General features: G+C 53.1%; 1 long non-coding RNA gene across 2 annotated transcripts; it reads left to right on the top strand.

Moving 5' to 3' along the window:
• Window positions 1-4,441: 4,441 nt before the first annotated feature.
• On the top strand, window positions 4,442-7,702 carry LOC109252390 (uncharacterized). Of its 2 annotated transcripts, none has more exons than XR_002073965.2 (3): window positions 4,442-4,661; window positions 4,788-4,900; window positions 7,117-7,702. It is a non-coding gene; the product is annotated as an uncharacterized LOC109252390 (long non-coding RNA). The 2 variants fall into 2 exon arrangements; XR_002073964.2 differs by having other exon boundaries at window positions 4,444-4,661; window positions 7,112-7,702.
• The last annotated feature ends 8,153 nt before the right edge of the window (window positions 7,703-15,855 follow it).

Below are 15,855 nucleotides of genomic sequence, written 5' to 3'. Positions count from 1 at the left end.
GCTCCATGCTCTATCAACCGAGCCAGCCAGGCACCCCAGGAAGAAAATCTTACTAGTAGAGTCCAGTGGGGTTGGGGAGGGGCCTCCCTGTGGGAACAGTTGTCCTGAGGCACCGAGATGAGTCCCCCTCTGAGCTCCCACTGAGGGTACAGCCTTCGGGGCCAGCCCCTAAGACACAGAGCAGGACCAGAAAGGATGGGGGATGAATCTGGGGGCGGGGTGGGGACCCGAGGGGGACACCTGCCGGGTGTGGAGTTGAGAAGTGTGACCCATGTGAAATCCCCCACGGAGGACTGAGATGCCGGACGGCAGGTGCCCCCCCAGCAGGGCTGTACCAGTGCATGAGGACCTGCATTTATGGACACTCCGTGGAGAAGACCCATGGGGCGCAGAGCTCAGCGACAACCCCTTTGTGCCCCTCTTTGCTCTTAGAGCCTGGGCACAGCGCTCGCCGGGGGAACTGTCAAGCCGCAGCCTCCAGACAGGAGGCTGGAGGGCTTTCTGGCTGCTCTGATGGCGGCTGAGCCCACACATCTTGGAAGGAGGTGCACGGAATACTAAAAAATTTAAGTGCTGCAATCAGGGCCTAAAGTAACGGAGCTGGAATTATTGAGGGAAATTTACAAGTTAAATCACCTAAAAGGCTGCACATGCAAATGACGCTAAATTAGCAAGAACTTGGGGGGCACGAGAATGACTCATCCTTTCTCAAAAGGAAAGTGGTCAGAGAGCACATCGCAAACCGGGAAGGACGGGGACTGAGACCATCATTCCCCAGGCGGCGTCCGCGCGCTACAGGGTGCTTCGCACCCGGCGCCCCAAACGCCAGAAGCTCCCCAGTTCTCGTGGCGCCCAAAAATAACCTGTGCGCGTGAGCGTGCCCCTGGGACCTGCGATTGGGAAGCATGAAGAACCCGTTTCGCAGGTGGGAGCCTGAGTGGTGGCAGCTCTCGCTGCGGCTACGTGACAGAACTGGATGGACCCGCGAGCTTCCCAGGCCCTGGGCCAGACGCCCTCTTCGGCTAGCTGCAGCTCCACGGGCCAGCGGTTTGTGTCGGGGCCTCAGCCGAGCCGGTCCCTCGGTACCTCTCCTGATGCCCTCGTGCGGGAGGGCCCAATGGTGTCCGGAGGCCGGCCGAGGGCTTCAATCCCACGAGCAAGGGGTCTGAGACCCCGGTCTTGCTGACGTCACCACCATCCTCTGATGGCCAGGCTGGGAAACAGCCATGGCAGGCGGCAGACAGACAGACTGGCCTGGCAGGCAGGAGGCAGAAACCAGCGGATGCTTTGGGCAACGCATTAGTTTCCTGGGGCCACCTTTTTTTTTTTTTTTTTTTAATGCTCATTCATTTTTGAGACAGAGACAGAGCATGAGTGTGGGAGGGGCAGAGAGAGAGGGAGACACAGAATCCGAAGCAGCTCCAGGCTCCGAGCGGTCAGCACAGAGCCCGACGCGGGGCTCGAACCCAAGAACCGTGAGCTCACGACCTGAGCTGAAGTTGGATGCTTAACCAACTGAGCCACCCAGGCGCCCCACCTAAACGTGGACCACGAACCTAGGTGGCCTAAACAGCAGAGATCTATTGTCTCCTGCTTCTGGAGGCCAGAAGTCTGAGCTCCAGGCATCAGCACAGCTGTGCTCCCTCGAAAGCTGCTAGGGGAGGATGTGTTCCAGGGCTGTGTCCCGGCATCTAGTCGTCCCTGGGCTCGGGGCCTCAAATTCATGTCTTCAATGTGGTGTTCTCCCTGTGCGTCTGTCTTTCCCCCTTTTTATTACGGCACCCGCCATTGGATTGGAGCTCACCCTAATGACCTCATCCCAACTTAATCATCTGCAGAAACCTTTTTCCAAATAAGGTCACACAAGTACTGGGGGTGAGGACTTCGTGGTCTTTGGGGAACACAATTCAACCTATGACAGACGTCAACTCACAAGTGTATTGGGCAAGTTCCCTGTAAAAGGCACCGTGCCGGCCACTGAAGGGACATGGCCCCAGCCCTTAAGGAGCTGCCCACCCCCCTGCCCGGAGGGTAAGCACCGCCACATCTCGCTTACCAGCAACCTCGATGCAAAACCGAGTGCCTGAGTCATTTCTCGACTCAATTCATATTTTATTTGGCTCCAGTTCCCTCTGGGGTCCGGCTGCCTGCCAATGCTGCTCTGGGGCTCTCGGGCAGGGAGGCACCCCGAGGACCTTGACCTGGGGAATACGATAGTGAATGTGCAGAGCAGTAAGGGTATTGAAACACATGCAGAACGGACATCATTGTCCTTGGCGCTTATGTGAACTTAAATGCAGATCCTAAATCCAACAGCAAACTCTGCTCTGGCCCCTCCCCACCCCACCCCCCACCCCCCGCTGGACACCCTGTGATTCCCCCAGGGCTGAATAGCTGAGTGTAGCCTTCAGATGAAAAGCTGCCTCTCCTGATGTGAGCACAGGCGGGGGTGGGAAGGTGCCCTGGATGGGGGGGTGGGGGGGGTGGGCAGAGATCTGGGTTCTAAACCCAGTTCTGTCACCAACAAGCAGCATGACCTTGGGCAAATCCTGAACCCCGTGTGGCCTCTGCTCAGTGGCTAGGAGGCTCTAAGATCCCTCCCAGTGCCAAGATTCCAACTCCAGGGAGAGGGCAGGAGGGTCGTGGAGAATCCTCCCAAGGAGACTTACAAGACGCAGGACCCACTCGCCTTCAGTTCCCAAGGGGAAATTTTACCTGCTTATCGGGCCTCAGCTGCCCAGGGCCTCTGGGCGTGATTGGGCTCAGGTTGAACACAGCGAGGGCATTGTTTTCTCTGTGGGAAGTTTCAGATAAGGAGCGGGGCTCCACGAAGCCAGATCAGGACTCGGGTCCCACCTCACCTTATCTTGAGGCTCCAGCCAGCCCGGTCTCCACCCCCCACCCCCCGCCCAGGGGTTCATTACAAGCTCAATATTTCCCTCCCGTGGAACATCTAGCCCTCCTCTCTGCCCACCCATCCCTTACAAACCAACTCAAGTTCCACCTCTTCCATGAAGCCTTCCCGGATACAACTCTATGTGGCAAATCAGTATCAGTTCTTCATTTCAGTCATAGAACACGTCGTCACTGGATCGTATATTGAGGTCCAAATAACTTCTATGTCGCATTTAAATGCAGCTTCAAATATGCAAACCAAGAGATGTCACCAGCACATTGCCTTGCATTGAGTCTCTTGTCATGCGTCACACTGAGTGGTCCCTAGGACTTTTCAATCTGTAGACTTACGATACTCAGTTCTGGAAAAATTTTGTGTATTTTTACGAATTAGGAAGGAAGTTAACCTTCCTATTACGTTCTTTGTTCCTTACTTCCAAAACTTCAATTTGAACATCCTGGATTTGTTCTCTCTCTCTCTCTCTCTCTCTCTCTCTCTCTCTCTCTTTTTTTTCTCTCCGAAATTCCCAGAACTGGAGGTCATGAAATACATATTGAAAGGATACTTCAAATCCCTGTACATTGTCAAAGTAGATTCACTCCAAAGCACATCATCATGAATTTTCAGGATACTGACGATAAAGAGAAGGCTCTAAAAACTTTCAGAAAGGGGGCAACATTTAATAAGACGGATCACGGATCAGAATGGCCTCAGACTTCTCATTAATAACACTAGATGGTAGCAGTGCCTTCAAAACTCTGAGGGACAGCGGTTCCCAAGCAACAGTTATATACCCAGTGAAACCGCTAAAACATTAGGGCAAAATAGGCGTGTTTAGATATGCACAGTCTCAAGCGTTCACCCCTTAAGCATCCTTTCTCAGGAAGCTGCTGGAAGGGAGACTCGATCAAAACAGGAGAACGAAGCAAGAAATGAGAAGGAAAGGGGCCCAAGAAATGGGCTTCCACCCAAGAGAGAGTCTGTGGAAGGCACCTTCGGGATGCCCCTGCCCTGCTGGTGGTGGTGGTGGGGGGGGGGGGGGGGGGGTTGGGCAGCAGATATCAGTCCCCTTACATGGGAGAGGCCAGAAGGCCCTGGGGAAGAGTTTTTCCCAGACGCCGAAATTAATAGGATATCTAACATATCTGAATCTACACAACTTGTAAACCGGGAAGAATTGGGGGATAAAACAGTAACGAGTGCATAGAGAGCTCGGCAAAAGCAAATGCAAGGCAATGACGAAATCCAGAGAAAACAAAAAGTTACAGCAGAAGGAAAAATTAATCATGGCTCATCCGTGAATAGTAGTTAACTGTTACCCCGAAACTCCGAAAATTACTCTAACCCAGAAGAAGTCACAACTGGGAGGATGAAGGGCCAGAAAGTCTAGGGTGCCAAGGGTGAAGAGACCAGAAGTGGAGGGGTGAAGGGTGAAGGAGACAGGAAGTCTAAGGGGGTGGAAAGTGATGAGATGATGGGTGTGTGTGTGTGTGTGTGTGTGTGTGCGCGCGCGCGTGTGTGTAGGAGACCAGAAGTGGAGGGGTGAAGGGTGAAGAGTGAAGGAGACCGGAAGCGTAAGGGGGTGGAAGGTGAGAGGTGAAGGAGACCGGAAGTAAAGGGGGTGAAAGGTGTACGAAGACAGGAAGTGTCAGGGGGTGAAGAGTGAAAAATGTAGAAGAGCCAAATTGTCACGGGCTATTCTCAGTTTCAAACACCCAGAGTGGAAAAAGCTAGAAATATAAGCCTGTTCTTTGGTGATAGGGAGGTAAGTAACAAAAGAATCAGCTAGAAGAGTTGAGCGCTCCCACTGTGGAGAGCAGGAAGTAGGGAGGGGGGAAATGCTCTTGTAAGTATTTGCCTTTAAACTGTGACGTTTCGGTACAAACCACAGAAAGGGAGACCCCGAGGAGTCGACTGGATGTGCCGTGTGCGGCGGCCGGGCCTACTCGCCACCCTCGGGAGGGCCCCCAGCGAGCGTGGAGGACGGAACCCCCGCAATCACCGGTCAGTCTCGTCATTCACACCCCACGGCTGCTGTGGCTCGGGGAGTGGGGAGTGAGGGGCAGAGGTGGGCCCTGGGAGGCCAAGGTTGGGCTGGGGTGCCGAGGGGCCTTCCGGGGGTCAGGGCAGCACCGGGTGGCCCCGCGCGTTCCGTGCCGTGGGGTCCGGCTCGGGTTTGGAGAGCCCCCAGCGCCCGGTGCCCCCCGGGGCCCAGGGAACCTCAGAGGCTGTCGGTCCCGCGACGGCCGCCAGGTGGCGCCAGAGCCCGCGCCAGCTCGCAGCCTCCGAGCCCGGCCTCCCGGGCGCCCAGGCCAAAGCCGGCGGGTGAGGGGGGGTCGGGTCTCCCGGTGAGCGTCTCCCTCGCCCCCACCCCCACCCCCACCTCGGCATCTCCGGGGGAGATTTTTTCCCACCGGAAAATTTCAAATACCTGCAAAAACAGACCGAACGGTATTACGAAAAGCTGCTTCCGTTTCTCTTACTCCTCCGCCCGTGTCCCCACCACCCTGTTTGTTTCTAAAAGCGAATCTCAGACATCCCATCATTTCATCTGTAAATATCTCAGCTGGCAACTCTAGCAAAAAGGACGCAAAACAGATCATAGTCGCATCATTGCCACCAACGTTGAACAAACGGAAGGCCTGGGTCAGGAATGCGGGGAATGGGGAAGGGGGCAGGCATCTTCAGGATCAGGTAGGGAGCCAGGAGCTCCAGACATGACACGGGGTGGCTTGTTTGGGGAGAGGAAGCCCCCCTCCCCGGTGCTCACCGCGGACTCCTGCAGCACTGGGTCAGATGGACGATGCGAGGCGCAGGCTGGGGGGCCCTGGTCCTGCCCACCCCTCCCCACCCCTGGACACTCTCTTCTGCCACCAGACATTTTCAGTTCAGCTGGACAGTGAGGGGAATGCGAAGGAGAACTAGGAATGCGGATTGCCAGTCCCTTCCGGGGCTTTTCTGTCTCGTCCCATAAATTCTGTGCTTTTCTTTTCTTTTCTTTCTTTTTCTTTTTTTTTTACCTTTATGTTGAGACAGAGAGCCCACCAGCGGAGGAGGGGCAGAGAGGGAGAAAGAGAACCCCAAGCAGGCTCACGCTGGCTGCCAGCCCAGAGCCCGACGTGGGGCTTGCTTGAACCCACGAATCCTGAGATTATCATGACCTGAGCCGAAATCGAGTCGGACGCTCAGCCAACCGAGCCACCCAGGCGCCCCAATTCAGTGCTATTCTTAAGGCTTAAATCCTGGGCGCCTCTCTCTACTCAGCTGGTCCAATGTGCCTGAAGGACCGCCCAGCCCATCTCTCCTACCCCTCCTGAGTCCCTCCTGGAGCTGATCCTCCCCTGGGTGACTGAAGCCAAGGACCTGGGCCCCTCTGCTCCTCCCTTGTGTCTTTTTACATCTCTGCATTTTATGGCCAGCCACTCCCAGGAGCAGGGGGCGGAGGGGGGGGGGTGTAGGAGGTGTGTGTGTGGGGGTGACAGCAAGCACATGAGGCCCATTGTCAAGCCTTGAATTTCCCCTGATCTCCGGCAGAATGCTGCATGGAGCTCTAAGGCGGGGCTCGGGGTCACGGACCCAGGCTGAGGCCTAGCTCTGCCCGACAAGCTGGCTGACCTTGAACAGGCTCCTTCACCTTGCCCGGGTGCATGGCGGAGACAGGGGTACCAATAGTAGTTCTGAAGCTCCGAGGGACAATCTTCAATGCTGAACTCAGTGCACGGCCCTCGGCGACGTTCTCATTAAATCGGCCGCTCCCCGAGCCCCTTCTCCGACTGGCCGCTCGTTCCAGGATCTTTCTGCTCATTCATTCCTCCCTCTCGACAAGCGTGTGTTGAGCACCTACTGTGTGCTAAGTGCTAGGGATGCTGTGGTGAGCAAAACGGAGCTGATGCCTGCCCCCGTCCAGTGCTGGGTTTGAGAAGACACAGTCCAGCAGGGGCCATGCAGGTCGCGAGCGGGCAGTGCGGGTTGGGGGGGGGAGGGGTACGGCCTTCTGGAGGAGCAGGGCTTTCCCAGGTGAGATGTGCTGGCGGGTGGCCCCGAGCTGGGCTCACCTGACCTGTTCAGGCAAACCTGGGGAAGGCCCGGGCTCTCTCCTGACTCCCCCCCAGGCCCCGCCCCCCCAGGGGAAAGGGTGGCCCTGCTGGTTCCCTGACACCGTGCCCAGCATGGACCCCTCTCTCTCCTTGGTGTGATGCTGCTCTCTTCTCCCAGCTCAGGTGGTGGAAAACGGGGCCCCGGAAGCTTGAGGAAGCTCGTTGCAGCCCAGCCCCCCGGGGAGACACTGAGTCCATCAGAATTCCCCTCTGCCACCCTCGACTGGTCATCGGTGGCCCGTCGGGCCACGGGGCCCCCCTGCAACCGTAAGGACGCAGGGAGAGGTGGGCGAGTGCGGAGGGCCTGGCTCCCCCGGTGCTCCTCCGAGCCCACCAGCAGGACTTTCTCTTCCCCCACCCAAGGGGGCCCACTGCGCTTTTCGTAGATAAGGAAAACCGAGGCACGGGGAGGTGGGTTCGTTTCCTGCGGCTGCCGTCACATGTCACCACACACTTAGCAGTTTAGAAGCACAGAGACGTGTTCTCTCTCCGAGGCTGACCTCAGGATGGCAGGGCCGTGCTCCCGCCGGAGGCTCCAGGGGCGAGGCTCCTCCGTGCCTCTTGTAGCTTCTGGCGGCTGCCGGCTCTCCTTGGCTCGTGGTCACGGTCACTCCAGTCTGCAAGGCCGGCATCTACACGTCCCTCTCAGCTCCACCTTCGTGGCGCCTTCTGCCCTGGGTGTGCGTCAGGTCCCCCACCCCCACCCCCACCCCGCCTCTCTCTTCTGAGGACATTTGTGATTACATTTGGGGCCGCCAGATATAGCCCGGGACAGGCTCTCCATTGTCAGCATCCTTAATTTAGTCCCAACAGCAAAGGCCCTTTTCCAAATAAGGTAACATTTACAGTTCGCACTCGTTAGGACCTGGTGTCTTTGGGAGCCTCTGTCAGTCCCCGATGGGGAGTCCGTAACTTGCCCAATGTCACACAGCGGATTAAGTGGTGAAGCTGATAGCTAAACCCCAGTCTGCCAGCCAGACTGAAAGCCCCCTGCTCTTGAGACATTCTTATTCCCTTGTGCTCCGGAAGCTTCTTTGGTTTCTTCTTTTTCAATGTTTATTTGTTTTTGAGAGAGAGAGAGTATGCGTGCATGCTAGTGGGGGCAGGGCAGAGAGTGAGGGGACAGAGGATCTGAAGCGGGCTCCTTTGCTGACAGCAGCTAGCCCCACGGCAGTGGGGGGAGGGGGGGCTCGAACTCATGACCTCAGGAGCCGTGAGATCGTGACCTGAGCCGAAGTTGGATGCTCAACCGACTGAGCCACCCAGGCGCCCCGTGCTCCAGAAGTTTCTATTCGGAGGCCACCACCCTCAGAACAATGTGTTCCCTCCTCAGCCCTGGTCGCCGACCGGTCACGTGGGTTGAGGGATACCGTCAAAGCTTGCCTGCCATAAGGCATTTCCTCTCCTGGCCTTTCCCAGCCCAAGTCCGTAACCCTGCTGAGAGCTCGGGGTACTCGCAGGGACAACCCGTGGAGCAGTGGAGGCCGTCATCCCGTTCACTCACTCATTCCTTCGCGCCACAGGTATTTGGCATCACCCGTCAGGAGTGCCGGGATCAGGAAACATCCTGGCTGACCCACGGTGGGCAGGGCCGGGGAAACCACAGCGGAGTTTGGGGAGAGCGGAGCCTGAGGACGCTGAGGACCGCGTCTCATCCTTCTCTCGTATCTCCAAAACCAGAACCAGAAAGGGGGAGCCACGTAAAATCAAGCGCTGAATTAATGAAACTCACGTTGATCGTCAGCTGCTGTGACTGTTAGCAAAAGAGATAACCGGTGTGTTATCTCCTGATGGAAGAACACGGCATGGCCTCCCCGTGGTGCAACCAGCAAGATCCGGGCTGGGAGGGGCGCCTGGGGGGCCCAGTCGGGTAAGCATCGAACCTCGGGCTCAGGTCAGGATCTCATGAGCCCCGCGTCGGGCTCTGCGCCGACAGCTCGGAGCCCGGAGCCTGCTTCGGATTCTCTGTCTCCCTCGCTCTCTGCTCCTCCCCCACTCATGCTCTGCCTCTTTCTCACAAGTAAACATGAAAAACTGAAAAAAAAAAAAAAAAAAAAAAAAGAGAGAGAGAGAGAGAGAGAAAGACCCAGGCTGGGAGACACCCTGCAGGGCAAATGACCCAGTTCCTTCGCAGGTGCATGTGCTCGTGCATGCACACACACAAACACACATACCCACTGAGTCAAGAAACCTACGGGGTAAAAGAAGCCTGACAGACGTACCCAGCGATTTCAGCACGTGAACTTATTTGAATCCTGATTCCGGGGCATCTGGGTGGCTCGGTCGATGAAGCGTCCAGCTTTGGCTCAGGTCATGATCTCACGCTTCATGGGTTCGAGCCCCGTGTCAGGCTCTCTGCTCTCAGCCCAGAACCTGCTCCATATCCTCTGTCCCCCTCTCTGCCCCTCCCCTGCTGGCTCTCTCTCTCTCTCTCTCTCTCTCTCAAAAATGGATAAACTTAAAAAAAAAAATACTTTGAATCCTGATCCAAACAAACAAGATATTTTTAAAATGACATTTGTCAATTAGATATTTAAATACTGAGTACTTGCTGAAATTAAGAAAGTGTTAATTTTTTAGGTGTGATGATGGTATTAAGGTTTTATATTTTAAAAACTTTTATATTTATATATTCTATTTGTGTAATAAATATTTATATATTTTATGTACTAGGTGCACTTAAATACATTTATATAAAATATTTTAATTTTTATTAAATATTTTATATGTGTCTATATCTTCATGTTTTATATTTTTATATTATTTTCAAATATTTAAAATATTTTGTATTTTTATAATTTTAGTTTTTAAAACTTTTAATGTTCTATAAAATAGATGTTTAAGGTTTTTCATAAAATCTTTATATACTGGGGCACCTGGGTGGCTCAGTCGGTTGAGCGTCCAACTTCAGCTCAGGTCATGATCTCGCAGCTCATGAGTTCAGGCCCTGGGTCAGGCTCTATGCTGACAGCTCAGAGTCCGGAGCCTGCTTCAGATCCTGTGTCTCCCTTTCTCTCTTCACCTCCCCTGCTTGCACTGTCTCTCTCTTTCTTTCTCTCTCTCAAAAATAAAATTAAAATTAAAAAAAAAACTTTATATATTAAGTTAAAAACATTTTTTAAATTATTTTTAAATTACATATTAAATTAAAAGACAAACCTTTACTTTTTAGAGCTACACACTGAAACATTTACAGATGAAATAATATGAAGTCAAGGATTTTCTTTAAGAAAATATAAGGAGGGGCTCCTGGCTGGCTCAGCCGGTGAAGCATGCAACTCTTGATCTTGGGTAGTAAGTTCGAGCCCAGGTAGGGTGTCAAGTTTACTTAAAAAGAAAATCCAGGGGTACCTGGGTGGCTCAGTCAGTCAAGCATCTGACTTTGGCTCAGGTCATGATCTCGCGGTATGTGGGTTCAAGCCCCGAGTTGGGCTCTGGGCTGGAAGCTCGGAGCCTGGAGCCTGCTTCGGATTCTGTCTCCCTCCCTCTGTTTCCCTCTCTCTCTGCCCCTCTGTGTCTCTCGCCCTCTGGAAAAAAAAAAAAAAAAAAAAAAAAAAAATATATATATATATATATATATATATATATATATACACATTAAAAAACACTAAAAAGAAAAAAAGAAAAAAAATCCAAGGAAGGGGAGTGCTTAGGAGCATAGATGAAACAGAACCAGCAGTGAGTGCAAGCTGAGCAATGGCTCCCGGGGGGGGCGGGGTTCATTAAACCAGCCAGTCTACTTGTATGTAGGCTAATTTTTTGATACAAAAAAGTTAAAGGTTTTTTAAAAAGACAAAAGCACAAGGGCATTCAAGGGCTGTTTAAAGAGGTTTCCTGTTCAATTCTTTTTTTTTTTTTTTAATTTAAAAAAATGTGTATTTTTGAGAGAGACACAGTGTGAGTGAGGGAGGGGCAGAGAGAGCCACAGGATCCAAAGCAGGCTCCAGGCCCTGAGCTGTCAGCCCAGAGCCTGACGCGGGAGTAGAACTCACCAGCAGTGACATCGTGACCTGAGCCAAAGTCCGACACTTAACTGACTGAGCCACCCAGGTGCCCCTCCTGTTCAATTTTTTTACTGAAACTCCCCGCCCCCCCCCCCCCCCCCCCCCCCCCCCCGCCAGCATCCACAGCTGAGCGCGCGGTCATCTTCCCGCGGGGGCCACTAGGGGGCGCGTGTCCGCCCCCACCCCAGCCAGACCTGCTCAGGTAGAGCAGCAGGTAAAATCTGAATCCCAGGGCCAAGCCAGCCAGGTTCCTCTTATTGAGAGGATAGCTCTAGACTGAAAGGGCAGGGAGGGTGGTAAAGCCCCTCGTCGCTATCCTGCCACCAGCACACTCTGCCGCGTCCCTGTCCCTTCTCGGGCACCTTCCCGGTAGGATCCCTACTGTTAGAAGAGCAAGGAACATCCCGATCGAGGCAGGACGCCTGTGTGGGCCAGAAGGACTCCAGTGGGAGGAGCCAGCTGCCCTCCACAGGTGCTTTCGAAGTTAGAAGTGGGGGCTTCCACAGATTCGCCAGAAGTCTCCTAAAATGCTAGAGAGTCCAGGCTCGGGAAGGAAGGTTGTGACACCCCTGGAGCTGAGAGCCCCCCCCTCCCCGCCCCCCGCTTGTGGCCACACCCACAAGTCTCCTGCGCCTTCTGGAACGAGATGATGAGAAATGAAACAGAAAGCATCTGTCTCGAGGCTTAAAAGCAGTCATTTCAGCAATCTCAGCAGGTGGGGGAGACAGAACAGGGGGGCTCTGTGCCCACCAGGAGAGAACACGGAGGACACAGGACACCCCCAGCTTGCCGGGCACGATGCTGAAGGCCTGTGCTGCGGGACTGGCAACGTACCAAAAGCAGGCCACGGCTCAAAGCGGAAGCCCATCCTTCCCTGGATCAGGGTGGTTTGCCTACATTGTATCTGGCTGCCAGTAAAAAACTGAAACATAAAACCCACAGCCTCTTTTTCAAATCCAATGTCCAGAATCCAATAAAAACTACCAGGCGTGTGCTCCAAACAAATGAGCAAAACATCCGAATGGACACCTGACCAAAGAAGATAGACAGATGGCAAATGAGCCCATGGAAAGGTGCTCACCATCAGTAGTCCCTAAGAAACATAAACGCACATTAAAACGAGATACCACTACACGCCATGGGAAATGGCTACAATAAAAACACTGACTGTATCAAGTGTTGGTGAAGAGGGGGAACCACGAAAACTCACCCTGCTCAATAATAACCACTTGGGAACACGGTTGGTAGTTGATTTAAAAATGAGACATGTGTCCCAGCCATTCCTCATTTAGGTATTTGCCCAAGAGAAATAAAAACATGTGTCTTTGAAGAGACTTAACACAAGAATGTCCAGAGCAGTTTTTTTTAAAAAATAGCCCCAGGGCGGGCGCCTGGGTGGCTCAGTTGGTTAAGCCTCCGACTTGGGCTCAGGTCATGATCTCATGGTCTGTGGGTTCCATCCGGCATCGGGCTCTGTGCTGATGGCTCAGAGCCTGGAGCCTGCTTCATGTTCTGTGTCTCCCTCTCTCGCTGCCCCTCCCACACTCATCCTGTCTCTCTCTGTCTCTCAAAAATAAATAAACATTAAAAAAAAAAAAATAGCCCCGGGGCACCTGGGTGGCTCAGTTGGTTAACTGTCTGACTCTTGGTTTCAGCTCAGGTCATGATCTCACAGTTTTGTGTGTTCGAGCCTTGCATCGGGCTCTGTGCTGATGGTGTGGAACCTGCTTGGGATTCTCTCTCTCCCTCTCTCTCTGTCACTCTCCTACTCACGCTGTCTCTGTCTCTCAAAATAAATAAACTTAAAAAGAAAATAGCCCCAAACTGGAAACAACCCAAATGTTCACCAACAAGTGTATTTCCTGGAATAAAAAGGAGCAAGCTATTGATTCATACAACTACACAAATGAATCTCAAAATAACTGTGCTGAGTGATAGAAGCCAGACCAAAAAAGAGCACATAGCATATGATCTGATTTATATAAAATTGTAGAAAATGAAAACTGAGCTGTAATGATAGTGGTTGCCTGGGGATGGGGGGAAGGAGATAGGGAGGGATGTATCCCCTAAGGGACACAAGGAAATTTGGGGAAGTTTATGAGTCAGGGTCCTCCAGAAAAACAGAACTGACATATTATGTTCACACGTGAATATATATTCACATACAGTAAAACCTTGGTTTGCGAGCATAATTCGTTCCAGAAACATGCTTGTAATCCAAAGCACTTGTATACCAAAGCAAATTTCCCCATAAGAAATAATGGAAACTCAGATGATTCGTTCCACAACCCAAAATATTCATATAAGAATGATTACAGTACTATAACATAATACAAAAGAATAAAGAAAATACAAAATATAAAGAACAACAGACAACCTGCACTTCCCTTTGAAAGCCTTCGCGGCTGGTATGAGGGAAAGAGAGGAGGGCTATTGTGTAGGACGACTTTCACTATCACGAAAGGAATCACCGCTCTCTATTGGCTCAATGGAACCTTTTTCTTCTCCTGCAACCTTATCCAATGGCCCCTGCTTTTGCCTTTTTTTGAGGATTTTGTGGAACCGTGACATCGCATTGGCGATCACCCACAATCCCGCAGCCGGAGAGAGAGAAGAACCATTGGCTCAGTGGTAATCGTGTGACATCTGGCATCACCTAGTACTCGGATTGCAAGGCATCTCTTGTTTTTCAAGTTAAGATTGATTAGAAATGTTTGCTCGTCTTGGGGAACACTCGCAGAACGAGTTGGTCGAAATCCAAGGTTTTACTGTATTTTGTGTTCACCACGGGAGGTGATAACCGCTACAGGGAGGAACGGCCCTGAAAGACAGTGGTGAAGGGAAAGCCTCCCAGTAGACACATTTTGGCCAATCTGGTTGTGTGCTTCGGAGGAAAGGTGGTTTGGGGTCACGGTCTACACTGACTGATGAGTCATGGGTCATAGATTCGCTGGCTGGTCAGGAACCCTGGATGGTCGAGATCGGAAGGCTTGTGAGCAGGAAGTCTGGGAACGAGTTACATGGAGATGGAAGTCCCTGGATGAGCATCATGTGACGCTACAAGGTATGGAAGTTCCCGGCTGGGGCCCCCACTGCAGAGCACCCCAGCAGGGGTGCTTGCTAATCACGCTAATGAAGGGATCGATCTTTCCCGCGAATGTCGGTCAGCCCGTTTCCCCTCTCACCGCAGTGCATCCTCAGTAAGTACCCTTCGCTAGGACCCACACGGGTATCATCTCCATTGAGGTCTCAAACTGCTAAATGCTAGCAAAGACCAACCCCGAATCCCCGAGGTTGCACCTTCCGGAAGCTGGCGGACCAGGCCGGTAACTTGTACTGCTTCTTCATGGAGAAATCTGCTCTCTTAGGAGCGGGGTCCTGTTCCGGGTCCAGACTTGCTTTTCTTTACTGGCAGCGTGCCAGCACCACCACTTGGAGATTTTCAGAGTGCCCTGCTCATTGTCATGGTAACCCACACAACATCATCTCCAGCCAAGAAACTCATTATACGGCAAAAGGCATGTGGCACTGAGTTCATGCCCGTGGAATTCACTGGCCTGTGCACGGCTCCCGAGATACTCAGTGGCACTTGTGTGGATGGACTGAGGAAATGGCCTGCTGAGGGCTCAGCTGGGGCACCAGCGGGAGTATGTGGGATCTCTCCGGGAGACACCACGTGTATTCGGTGCCGTTTCCCCCACGGCCCGAATACGCAGGTTCTGTACTTTGACAGGCTGCCCCTGGAGTCTCGAACTGGTCTGGAGCGTAGCCCGGGGAGGAAATGTTGGAGATCTGAAGAGAAGATGTGACATAGTCACATAGGTGTGTTAGATGTGCGCAAGGACCAGGGTGGAGGCCGAAGGGGCCTCTGTCGCTTTTTTCACCAACCAGTCCTCTTACAGAGGACTTACAGCTGGAGAACATTCCCGGGAGAGCACAGTCTTGATCCCGTTAAACCGGAAGGTCAGGTCGGTGACTTGTGGGCTTCTTGACCGAGCCCACATCGAATGGGGTTCGCTGTACTGGCAGGGATAAGGAGGACTGTACCTGAGCCAGAGGACTCGCCAGAGCGCGGCAGGGTCTCCCCGTCCAGAAACCGGCCAATAGGAAACCGCGGTGACTCAGGGAGGACAGGACAGCTAAGAATTTGGATTCCGTGGGAATGAAGATTTGCACCACCCTGAGAAGTGAAACCCAGAGGGCCGCAGTGCTGCCGAGAGGTAGGGAAGTCGGTGCAGGCAGCGAGAGGAGGGAGCCAAGAGTGCCACCCCAGGGCTGGAACCAGCAGCCAGTGGGCTCTTCCCCCCCCCCCCCTTTCCCTGCTGCCTTCCGTGAAGAACAATGTTGGCCACTAACGCCGTCGTTTGGATTCGCATTGCAAGTATGACACAGCTGACACTACCCACCGCAGTCGATGCCTGATGGGACTTGGTGTTTCCCCAGGGTGGGGGCCACAGGATCCAGTCGTCGAAATAAAGGACAAGGACTCTCTCTGCCCCTCCGGATTCATTTTCCATCCTTTTCTCGCCTGCTGGGTGTCCACTCACGCCGCTATAGAATCCACTCTCCAGACCCTCTCATCTTCTGGCCTCCAGTTGGATTTGACCAATGGAGGCATGAGCAGGAGATCATAGGTTTGGAGGAAACATAGATCAGGGGATTTGTCACGGTTTTGACAGTGCTCGCTTGGCCCTGAAGCCCCGGGGCGGGCAGACCCTCTTCCACAGCCCTGACCCCCACATGGTAATGGGAGCATCATCCCTTCTTTGTCCCCTTGGTCCCCCTTTGGTGCTTGTATCTGGGTGTCTTATTATCATTATTTTCCCTTAGCCCTGCCCGTGTCTCATAAAGAGGCCCT

Source organism: Panthera pardus, unplaced genomic scaffold, assembly GCF_024362965.1.
Source record: "Panthera pardus isolate Hobbes unplaced genomic scaffold, ASM2436296v1 HiC_scaffold_9, whole genome shotgun sequence".
NCBI classification, from domain to species: domain Eukaryota; kingdom Metazoa; phylum Chordata; class Mammalia; order Carnivora; family Felidae; genus Panthera; species Panthera pardus.
Note: the sequence above shows the minus strand (reverse complement) of the source record. Positions and strands in the feature narration are given on the sequence as shown.